This window comes from Cardiocondyla obscurior, unplaced genomic scaffold (assembly GCF_019399895.1).
Source record: "Cardiocondyla obscurior isolate alpha-2009 unplaced genomic scaffold, Cobs3.1 scaffold55_0_238251, whole genome shotgun sequence".
Classification (NCBI taxonomy): Eukaryota; Metazoa; Arthropoda; class Insecta; order Hymenoptera; family Formicidae; genus Cardiocondyla; species Cardiocondyla obscurior.
Genome location: NW_027228798.1, coordinates 1,013 through 12,500, shown reverse-complemented (window position 1 = coordinate 12,500; position 11,488 = coordinate 1,013). Strand labels below are relative to the sequence as shown.

Below are 11,488 nucleotides of genomic sequence, written 5' to 3'. Positions count from 1 at the left end.
TCTCCCGACGGCGTCTCCAGGTCATTTTGGGTTACCCCGACGAACACTCTTACGAGGGCCCGAATTGTATGCGGTTCCGCTGCCGGGTTCCGGAATAGGAACCGGATTCCCTTTCGCCCGACGGGCGTGTGTCAAAAGTTCACTCACCGCGCGCGACGGCACACTCGCGTGTGCGCGCGCTCTTTTTGTGTGCGCGAGACTTTTCTGCGACAACGAGAGTATCGTACGCCGTCATTGACATAGGATTTCTCCTAGGGCTTAGGATCGACTGACTCGTGTGCAACGGCTGTTCACACGAAACCCTTCTCCACGTCAGTCCTCCAGGGCCTCGCTGGAGTATTTGCTACTACCACCAAGATCTGCACCGACGGCGGCTCCAGGCAGGCTCGCGCCCAGACCCTTCTGCGCACACCGTCGCGACCCTCCTACTCGTCAGGGCTTCGTGGCGGCCTGTAAGCTCCGGGCGAGGAGTTACCCACGCCCTGCCCACGGCCGCCCCACTTGCCGCTGACGGCAGAGTATAGGCTCGACGCTTCAGCGCCATCCATTTTCAGGGCTAGTTGCTTCGGCAGGTGAGTTGTTACACACTCCTTAGCGGATTCCGACTTCCATGGCCACCGTCCTGCTGTCTTAAGCAACCAACGCCTTTCATGGTGTCCCATGAGCGTCGAGTTGGGCGCCTTAACTCTGCGTTTGGTTCATCCCACAGCGCCAGTTCTGCTTACCAAAAATGGCCCACTTGGCACTCTGATCCGAGATGCTCGTGGCTTCATAGTTCAAGAAAGCCAGAGATCTCACCCATTTAAAGTTTGAGAATAGGTTGAGGTCGTTTCGGCCCCAAGGCCTCTAATCATTCGCTTTACCAGATGAGACTCGCGCGCGTTCCGTGCGGAACGGCCGAGTGCCAGCTATCCTGAGGGAAACTTCGGAGGGAACCAGCTACTAGATGGTTCGATTAGTCTTTCGCCCCTATACCCAGTTCCGACGATCGATTTGCACGTCAGAATCGCTACGGACCTCCATCAGGGTTTCCCCTGACTTCGTCCTGACCAGGCATAGTTCACCATCTTTCGGGTCCCAACGTGTACGCTCTGGGTGCGCCTCTTCTCGCAATGAGAACGAGACGCCCCGGGAGTGCGGAGCCGCATCGCGACGCGGCCCATCCTCCCTCGGTCGACAACCAGGGCCGACCTTCACTTTCATTACGCCTTTAGGTATCGCTGATCCCAATGACTCGCGTACATGTTAGACTCCTTGGTCCGTGTTTCAAGACGGGTCCTAAGAGTACCCAAAGCAGTAGCGTCGCCGACCGGTATCGGTCCCCCGAGTTGCCCCAGGGAACGTTTGCAGGCCTGTCGAAGGTTAACCGTACGACCAACAGCGGGCCAGGACCGGTGACGGCGCTAGGTCCGTAAGCCTCCGTGTACCGTGGCGCGCGCTTGCGACGGCCTCGACGCACTCCCGCGTGTGTGAGCTGCGGCCTGATACCTTGCGTGTACCGCCGGGCAGCCGGCCGGGCGACCGAGGGTTTGACGGCGTGCCGTGTTACCGGCGACGCGTCAGACACCGCACCCGGGCCGTAGACCGACACCCAGCGGGTCGCGACGTTCTACTAGGGGAGAAGTGCACGACGACGAAAACGCCGGACATCGGCGCGCGGCAGCGTGCCCGCGCGCGAGCCGTGAGGGCCCGCGGGGCATCGCCCACCGACGCGAAGCCAGCGTCGCTGACGATGAATCTCCCCGTTCGATCTTTTGGGTTTCTTAGGTTTACCCCTGAACGGTTTCACGTACTCTTGAACTCTCTCTTCAAAGTTCTTTTCAACTTTCCCTCACGGTACTTGTTCGCTATCGGTCTCGTGGTCGTATTTAGCCTTAGATGGAGTTTACCACCCACTTAGAGCTGCACTCTCAAGCAACCCGACTCTAAGGAGAGATCCTCCCGAGACGCGCACCGGTCGCTACGGGCCTGGCACCCTCTGCGGGTAAGTGGCCCCATTCAAGATGGACTTGGACGCGACGCGGCACCTCGGGATAAGCGGACCCTCCCAAACACCACATTTCCCTGCGGCGGAACCGCGGGATTCGGTGCTGGGCTCTTTCCTGTTCGCTCGCCGCTACTAAGGAAATCCTGGTTAGTTTCTTTTCCTCCGCTTAATAATATGCTTAAATTCAGCGGGTGATCTCGCCTGCTCTGAGGTCGTCAAAAGAAATTGTCGTGAGGCTGTACTATATATATATATATAATACGAAGAAGGCGAGACGACGACGACGACGACGCGAGAGAAAAGAGAAACGCAACGCGGCGAAACGCCGCGCGCGAGCGCTTGGTTAGACTACGCCGCGTGCCCCGGTCAAGAGCTGCTACCATACATAGCGCTTTCGTGGACTCGGGAACACGCGCGGTCGACCCGCGCGCGATCTCTCACCTCGCACACACTTTTGCTGCGCAGGGGGCGATCGGTGCACGCAAAATATTTGAAAGAAGAGACGAAGGGAAAATGAGAAAACGAACGAGGCAGAGAGAACAACCGCGAGAGCGTGGTGGTCTTTCGTCGACGTTGCGTCAACCGCGCCGCGATCCGCGCGCCCGCGCGCCAACCAACCGACCACGACGACGACAACTGGCCAGCCAGCCCGACGCGAACGTCGGAGGCCGGTTTGCGCGTCGTGGTGGCGTCGGCAACGCGACTGCGGCGGCGGCCGGCAGCAGCTGCAGCGGCGACGACCACTCTCTCTCTCTTATAATACGGTCAGGTTCTCTCGTATCTTTGCTTCGTCGTATATATCTCTAAAATCCCTCCTCTCGAGTTTCCTTTGCGTTGGCGGCGGTAAAGCGACGATATGCGCTCTGTGCAGAAGGAGAACGAGGAGGCGCGCGATTATCTCGCGGCCTCTATTCTCCTCTCCGATCTTCATTCGAAGAAGGAGAGGAAAACTCAAACTCGGTTCTCCGCGCTCCTTATGAACTACTTCTCCGTGGATCAGCCTTGGATCCCGCGCGCGGCGCAAGCGGCACACAGGCCACCTTCCGGGAGTACAAGCGCGAACGAATTGTCGGCTTGTTTCACTCCGGGCGGCGGCGCGCGAGAGGCAGATCTACTCTTTTTCGTTCGGCGCGTATATACGTATAACGTATAAACTCCTTGCAAGAGCTCGCCACGTTTATCACCACCGCGCACGTCCTTCCCTCCCGTGCGCGTGTGCGTGCGTGCGTCTCTCTGCGATTCTCGATCGCATCTTTCGGTCGGTCGTCGTTCATTCGTTCGACCCTCAAACCTCGTTATTTCGGACGACGCCCAACGGGGGCGAGAGTACGCCGCCGTTCCGCGAGTATAGAGAGAGAGCGCGCAGAGAGCGCGAGAGCCTTCGTAAAACCCTGATGGAATCCAGCAACTCGCCGCGTGGATAGCGTGCGTAGTGTGCCTGATACCCCGGGGAAGGCGTCATCGACGACTCCTCGCTTCTCTTCTCTTTTCTCGTGGATGCGGGTATAACTCTCTCGCCGGCCGCCGCGATCGGGCGAACGTCCAACGAATCGCTCGTACGCGGCCGTCGAAACGGCGCGCGCAAGCAGTTTGTCTTCGATAAAACGACCCTCAGCCAGGCGTGGTCCGGGAATTGTATCCGTGGACCGCAATGTGCGTTCGAAATGTCGATGTTCATGTGTCCTGCAGTTCACAAGTTGACGCGCAATTAGCTGCGTTCTTCATCGACCCACGAGCCAAGTGATCCACCGTTCAGGGTAATCGTTCCTTCGCGCACCAAGTACGCTCTATCAAGGAATAGACAACAATGTGCGTCTTCTTCGTTTTGGCCCTTCGATCAGCCTGGCCGCGCGTCCGAGCACGCGCGGACCGCCGCCCCTGTTACGGGGGCTACGGCACAATAATGGAGAGAGAGGGAGACGTCGGTTGTCGGCGCGGTGCGAAAACCAAGAGGTTGCGTCTCTCGCGAAGCTAGAGCCGGGGCGGAACTCTTTGAAAAACCATCGGGGTCGAAAATGACTAGCATATTCGACGAACCCTTCAGCGCGCGCGATCGCGCGCGCGCGGGACCGGAGGAAGAGCAGCGGCGAGAATCGTCGCACTCTCCACTCCTCGCCCGGCGCGCACGACGACGCGGCAGCATAGGTTACCACCGGTACGCGGCGCATTCGCGCGCACCGCAACGCGTCCGAATCGCGGAGATAGAGGCAGCGCGCGAGCGCGCCTCCGTAGTCTCCTTCTCACCGATCCTGATCCGCGAGCGGGCGCGCATATAGATGCACCTTCGCGCTCCTCCTGGATTCGCACAACGAGACCAACCGGCCGCGCTAGCCCCGGCTAAGGGGCGCGCTGAGCGCGGTGGTCCGCGCAACGGGTCGTTCGAAGCGCGCGAGAGACAGAGAGTCGGAGAATCTCCGCAGGAAACGAGAGAGAGAGAGAATGCAAAGAGCGTAATACGGCAATGCGTACAACTCTCGAATCTCTCTTCTTCTCCACAATATGCCCGGGGTCCCCTCTCGCTTTGAGCTCTCGAGATCTCGACACACTCGTCCCGACCGACAATCCTCTCTTATACGACGGCGACGAATGCGGCGCACACCGCAGCACGCCACCGTTGGCGGCGTGTGAGCGCGCACGCGGTCGTTGCGTCGCATAAACTATTCTCTCCTCTCGATCTCGCAATTTTGCTCGAGCGAAGCGTCGCGTCTCGCGACGGACGCTCCGACGAGGAGTGGAAGGCGGCGCGGACGGAAGACGCGATGTCTCGCGTGCGATTAGATTTTGCGCCCCTTCAGCCACTCTCGACACAACTCGCAGAGTCGTGTTCTAGCTTGTCTGCCCCGTATCGCGGCAGGCAACGTAGTACACGTTACCGTGCGCGCGTACGGTTCCTCGTCCATGCAGTCGCCGGCCGCTGCGCGCTCGTCACGAGAACGGTGCACACAGAGCAGCAGGACCTCCGGAACGTTAATGATCCTTCCGCAGGTTCACCTACGGAAACCTTGTTACGACTTTTACTTCCTCTAAATGATCAAGTTTGGTCATCTTCCCGGCAACATCGGCAATGCCGACGCATTGCCGCGCACCAGTCCGAAGACCTCACTAAATCATTCAATCGGTAGTAGCGACGGGCGGTGTGTACAAAGGGCAGGGACGTAATCAACGCGAGCTTATGACTCGCGCTTACTGGGAATTCCTCGTTCATGGGGAACAATTGCAAGCCCCAATCCCTAGCACGAAGGAGGTTCAGCGGGTTACCCGGGCCTTTCGGCCAGGAACACACGCTGATTCCTTCAGTGTAGCGCGCGTGCGGCCCAGAACATCTAAGGGCATCACAGACCTGTTATTGCTCAATCTCGTGCGGCTAGAAGCCGCCTGTCCCTCTAAGAAGATTTGTTTGTACGTTGGTAGTAAAACCCGCCGGCCGAAGCCGGGGGCCTTCGAGATACCATAAGGTACGCCTATTTAGCAGGCTAGAGTCTCGTTCGTTATCGGAATTAACCAGACAAATCGCTCCACCAACTAAGAACGGCCATGCACCACCACCCACCGAATCAAGAAAGAGCTATCAATCTGTCAATCCTTCCGGTGTCTGGGCCTGGTGAGGTTTCCCGTGTTGAGTCAAATTAAGCCGCAGGCTCCACTCCTGGTGGTGCCCTTCCGTCAATTCCTTTAAGTTTCAGCTTTGCAACCATACTTTCCCCGGAACCCAAAAGCTTTGGTTTCCCGGAAGCTGCCCGCCGAGTCATCGGAGGAACTTCGGCGGATCGCTAGCTGGCATCGTTTATGGTTAGAACTAGGGCGGTATCTGATCGCCTTAGAACCTCTAACTTTCGTTCTTGATTAATGAAAACATTTTTGGCAAATGCTTTCGCTTCTGTCCGTCTTGCGACGATCCAAAATTTCACCTCTAACGTCGCAATACGAATGCCCCCATCTGTGTCCCAAATCATTACCTCGGGGTTCGAAAACCAACAAAATAGAACCGAGGTCCTATTCCATTATTCCATGCACGCAGTATTCAGGCGAGGATAGCCTGCTTTAAGCACTCAATTTGTTCAAAGTAAGTATGCCGGCCCGACTCGACACTCAGTAAAGAGCACCGCGACGGGATATTAGTTTGAGCGGCCCCTCGCGGGGCTAAGCCCACCGGTAGGACGTCCACATCACGCCAGTTAAACACCGCGAGCGGTGAACCGACGGTGTGCGACACAGATTCAACTACGAGCTTTTTAACCGCAACAACTTTAATATACGCTATTGGACTGAATTACCGCGGCTGCTGGCACCAGACTTGCCCTCAATGGATCCTCGTTAAAGGATTTAAAGTGTACTCATTCCGATTACGGGCCTCGGATGAGTCCATGGTATTTTCGTCACTACCTCCCGTGCCGGGAGTGGGTAATTTGCGCGCCTGCTGCCTTCGCTTGGATGTGGTAGCCGTTTCTCAGCTCCCTCTCCGGAATCAACCCTGATTCCCGTTACCCGTTACAACCATGGTAGGCGCAGAACCTACCATCGACAGTTGATAAGGCAGACATTTGAAAGATGCGTCGCCGGTGCTAGGACCGTACGATCAGCCAAAGTTATTGAGTCGCCAAAATAAACGGTGGACGCACGGAGATCCGCACGCCACCGATTGGTTTTGATCTAATAAAAGCGTCCCTTCCATCACTGGTCGGGACTCTGTTTTGCATGTATTAAGCTCTAGAATTACCACAGTTATCAAGTAAATGTGGGTACAATCCAAATGAACCATAACTGATTTAAACCATTCATTGCGGTTTCACCTTATTCGGCATGCACTGAGACATGCATGTTAACCTCTTTGAGACAAGCATATGACTACTGGCAGGATCAACCAGGAGCTTCGTGTGTGAATCGCGGTTACCGCGGTGGAGCAACGCGAAAGACAACGCTACGCTGCTACGGACACTCCGCGAGGAAGAGCCGTGCGCGTTTCGTGTGTCGTTAATGCCGCCGGAACTTTCGAGCCGGTCGACGACACGCTTTTCGTATTTATATATATAACGGTATGAAAGATCAAATTTTGTTCTCATTCACCCATAAAGCGGTAGCGGCTTGTATAGGCCGCTTAGGCTTGACGCTAACCGATCCGATCTGAGAACGTCGTGGAGCATTTGTTCAACGGTGCCAGCGGTGAACAGGCTGGGACGGTTGAGCATTATTCGCACGGCGGTAAGCAGGGACTTCGAATCCGTTCTCGCCGAAACCGACACTCTCGTATCATGGGTTCGTGTTCAAGCGCTTTGACTCGTAAAGCGAGGACGATCGCGCGTCCAACACGAAGTGCGCGCCATATGAGCCATTCGGTCTCTCGACACCGACTCGTGGCAATGCTGTGTCTTATAGTACCGAACCGGGCGGCCGGGACGGGACGCACGGTAACGCGCGCGGTATATGGGCGCCTGCGAAATTTCGACGCCTCGGACTTAGCTGCGTCGTACGTAGTTATTTACGCAAAGTCCTCGAGCCTCGTGTTGCTTTCGGCAAGTAGTTACCCACGGACAGCTCGAACGGCAAAGTACTCGAGCTCCGTATCGTTTCGGCTCGGATTTACCAACGCCTTCGATTTTCGACTTTGGTGTCCTCGAAACGATCGCCGAGGCGGCACATTTGGCCGAATGTCGGCAACACGCCCGAACGATCTCAAAAAGAGAACCAAAGTTCTCGTAGTAAGCGCGAGGCTAAATTCTCTCAAAAAGCGTTCTAGTGCGAACGACACTTTTGTACGCACCGCAGTGCTTCGTCGAGCTCGGTTATACATACGCCGTAACGCTACGGTACGACCAGACCTAGAGCTCGCATGCATCGTGTTGTGCACGAGTCGCCGCCGCGACGACACCTCTTACAGTACCGAACCGAGCGGCCGGGCGGTCGGCGACGCACGGTCTAACGCACGGCGGTATATGGGCGCCGGCGGTGAAATTTCGACGCCGCGCGGACTTAGCCGCCGCGGCGCACGGTAGTTACCTCCGCGTCAAAGATCTCGAGCTCCGTGTTGTTTTACGGCTCGGAGGTACGTACGGACCGCACGAACGGCAGAGTCCTCGAGATACAAAATTTCTTCGTCAAGTATTCACCAATTCCTTCGCTATCCGGCCTCGAAACGATCGCCGAGCTTGGCGCACATTGTGAATGTCGGCAAGACGCCCGAACGATCTCAAAGAGAACCAAAGTTCTCGTAGTAAGCGCAGTGCAAAATTCTCTAAAAAGCGTTCTAGTGCGAACGACACTTTCGTACGCACCGCAGTGCTTCGCCGAGCTCGGTTATACATACGCCGTAACGCTACGGTACGACCAGACCGAGCTCGCATGCACGTGTTGTGCACGAGTCGCCGCAGCGACGACACCTCTTACAGTACCGAACCGAGCGGCCGGGCGGTCGGCGACGCACGGTCTAACGCACGGCGGTATATGGGCGCCGGCGGTGAAATTTCGACGCCGCGCGGACTTAGGCGCTGCGGCGCACGGTAGTTACCTCCGCGTCAAAGATCTCGAGCTCCGTGTTGTTTTACGGCTCGGAGGTACGTACGGACCGGACGAACGGCAGAGTCCTCGAGATACAAAATTTCTTCGTCACGTATTCACCAATTCCTTCGCTATCCGGCCTCGAAACGATCGCCGAGAGCTTGGCACACATTTGGCCGAATGTCGGCAAGACGCCCGAAAGATCTCAAAAGAGAACCAAAGTTCTCGTAGTAAGCGCGAAGCTAAATTCTCTCAAAAAGCGTTCTAGTGCGAACGACACTTTTGTACGCACCGCAGTGCCGAGCTCGGTTATACATACGCCGTAACGCTACGGTACGACCAGACCGCGAGCTCGCATGCACCGTGTTGTGCACGAGTCGCCGCAGCGACGACACCTCTTACAGTACCGAACCGAGCGGCCGGGCGGTCGGCGACGCACGGTCTAACGCACGGCGGTATATGGGCGCCGGCGGTGAAATTTCGACGCCGCGCGGACTTAGCCGCAGCGAAGTCCGCGAGCCTCGTGTTGTTTTTACCACGTAGTTACTTCCGAGCGGTCCGACCGTCAAAGTTCGCGAGCCTCGTGTTGCTTTTGGAACGTAGTTACTTCCGAGCGGTCCGATCGGCAAAGTACGCGAGCCTCGTGTTGCTTTTACCACGTAGTTACTTCCGAGCGGTCCGACCGTCAAAGTCCGCGAGCCTCGTGTTGCTTTCGGCTTGGAGTTACTTCCGCGCGGTCCTAGCGGCAAAGTACGCGAGCCTCGTGTTGCTTTCGGCTCGGAGTTACTTCCGCGCGGTCCGAGCGGCAAAGTACGCGAGCCTCGTGTTGCTTTCGGCCGGAGTTACTTCCGCGCGGTCTAGCGGCAAAGTACGCGAGCCTCGTGTTGCTTTCGGCTCGGAGTTACTTCCGCGCGGTCCGAGCGGCAAAGTACGCGAGCCTCGTGTTGCTTTCGGCTCGGAGTTACTTCCGCGCGGTCCGATCGGCAAAGTACGCGAGCCTCGTGTTGCTTTCGGCTCGGAGTTACTTCCGCGCGGTCCTAGCGGCAAAGTACGCGAGCCTCGTGTTGCTTTCGGCTCGGAGTTACTTCCGCGCGGTCCTAGCGGCAAAGTACGCGAGCCTCGTGTTGCTTTCGGCTCGGAGTTACTTCCGCGCGGTCCTAGCGGCAAAGTACGCGAGCCTCGTGTTGCTTTCGGCTCGGAGTTACTTCCGCGCGGTCCGATCGGCAAAGTACGCGAGCCTCGTGTTGCTCGGCTCGGGTTACTTCCGCGCGGTCCGAGCGGCAAAGTACGCGAGCCTCGTGTTGCTTTCGGCTCGGAGTTGCGCGTCCTAGCGGCAAAGTACGCGAGCCTCGTGTTGCTTTCGGCTCGGAGTTACTTCCGCGCGGTCCGATCGGCAAAGTACGCGAGCCTCGTGTTGCTTTCGGCTCGGAGTTACTTCCGCGCGGTCCTAGCGGCAAAGTACGCGAGCCTCGTGTTGCTTTCGGCTCGGAGTTACTTCCGCGCGGTCCGAGCGGCAAAGTACGCGAGCCTCGTGTTGCTTTCGGCTCGGAGTTACTTCCGCGCGGTCCTAGCGGCAAAGTACGCGAGCCTCGTGTTGCTTTCGGCTCGGAGTTACTTCCGCGCGGTCCGAGCGGCAAAGTACGCGAGCCTCGTGTTGCTTTCGGCTCGGAGTTACTTCCGCGCGGTCCGATCGGCAAAGTACGCGAGCCTCGTGTTGCTTTCGGCTCGGAGTTACTTCCGCGCGGTCCTATCGGCAAGTACGCGAGCCTCGTGTTGCTTTCGGCTCGTAGCTACTTTCGAGCGGTTCGGACAACAAAGTCCGCGAGCCCTGTGTTACTACTGCTCGGGGCTGCTTCCGAACGTTTCGGGCAATCAACTTTTTGTTCTCCGTATTGTTTTTTAAGCTATCTTAGCTATTTTCTCGTAAAAGTTAAATTTTCGCGTTTTGTGCTGTTTTTCGAGCTCTCTGCTGGCGATCGTCTATGTTCTTAAATCTCGTGTTATTTTCTTGAGCTCTTCGTAATTTCGGCCGACGTGCGGCTAAGTTTACGAGTTTGTGTTGCTCTGCGCACGTAGTTACTTCCGGCGGTCCGACCGTCAAAGTACGCGAGCCTCGTGTTGCTTTCGGCTCGGGGTTACTTCCGCGCGGTCCTAGCGACAAAGTACGCGAGCCTCGTGTTGCTTTCGGCTCGGAGTTACTTCCGCGCGGTCCGATCGGCAAAGTACGCGAGCCTCGTGTTGCTTTCGGCTCGGAGTTACTTCCGCGCGGTCCTAGCGGCAAGAGTACGCGAGCCTCGTGTTGCTCGGCTCGGGTTACTTCCGCGCGGTCCTAGCGGCAAAGTACGCGAGCCTCGTGTTGCTTTCGGCTCGGAGTTACTTCCGCGCGGTCCTAGCGGCAAAAGTACGCGAGCCTCGTGTTACTCGGCTCGGAGTTCCGCGCGGTCCTAGCGGCAAAGTACGCGAGCCTCGTGTTGCTTTCGGCTCGGGTTGCTTCCGCGGTCCTAGCGGCAAAGGCCTGCGCGAGCCTCGTGTTGCTTTCATCTCGGGTTACTTCCGCGCGGTTCGCGAACGGCAAAGTACGCGAGCCTCGTGTTGCTTTCGGCTCGGAGTTACTTCCGCGCGGTCCGATCGGCAAAGTACGCGAGCCTCGTGTTGCTCTCGGCTCGGAGTTACTTCCGCGCGGTCCTAGCGGCAAAGTACGCGAGCCTCGTGTTGCTTTCGGCTCGGAGTTACTTCCGCGCGGTCCTAGCGACAAAGTACGCGAGCCTCGTGTTGCTTTCGGCTCGGAGTTACTTCCGCGCGGGTCGATCGGCAAAGTACGCGAGCCTCGTGTTGCTTTCGGCTCGGAGTTACTTCCGCGCGGTCCTAGCGGCAAAGTACGCGAGCCTCGTGTTGCTTTCGGCTCGTAGCTACTTTCGAGCAATTCGGACAACAAAGTCCGCGAGCCCTGTGTTGCTACTGCTCGGGGCTGCTTCCGAACGTTTCGGGCAATCAACTTTGTTCTCCGTA

The 11,488-nt window shown here is 57.5% G+C and overlaps 1 non-coding gene and 1 pseudogene across 1 annotated transcript; both read right to left on the bottom strand.

Moving 5' to 3' along the window:
• LOC139112802 (large subunit ribosomal RNA) overlaps positions 1-2,202 on the bottom strand; it is a 6,586-nt pseudogene extending 4,384 nt beyond the window's left edge.
• A 1,390-nt stretch (positions 2,203-3,592) lies between these two features.
• On the bottom strand, positions 3,593-3,747 carry LOC139112778 (5.8S ribosomal RNA). The gene has a single exon (XR_011547432.1). It is a non-coding gene; the product is annotated as a 5.8S ribosomal RNA (ribosomal RNA).
• Positions 3,748-11,488: the final 7,741 nt, after the last annotated feature.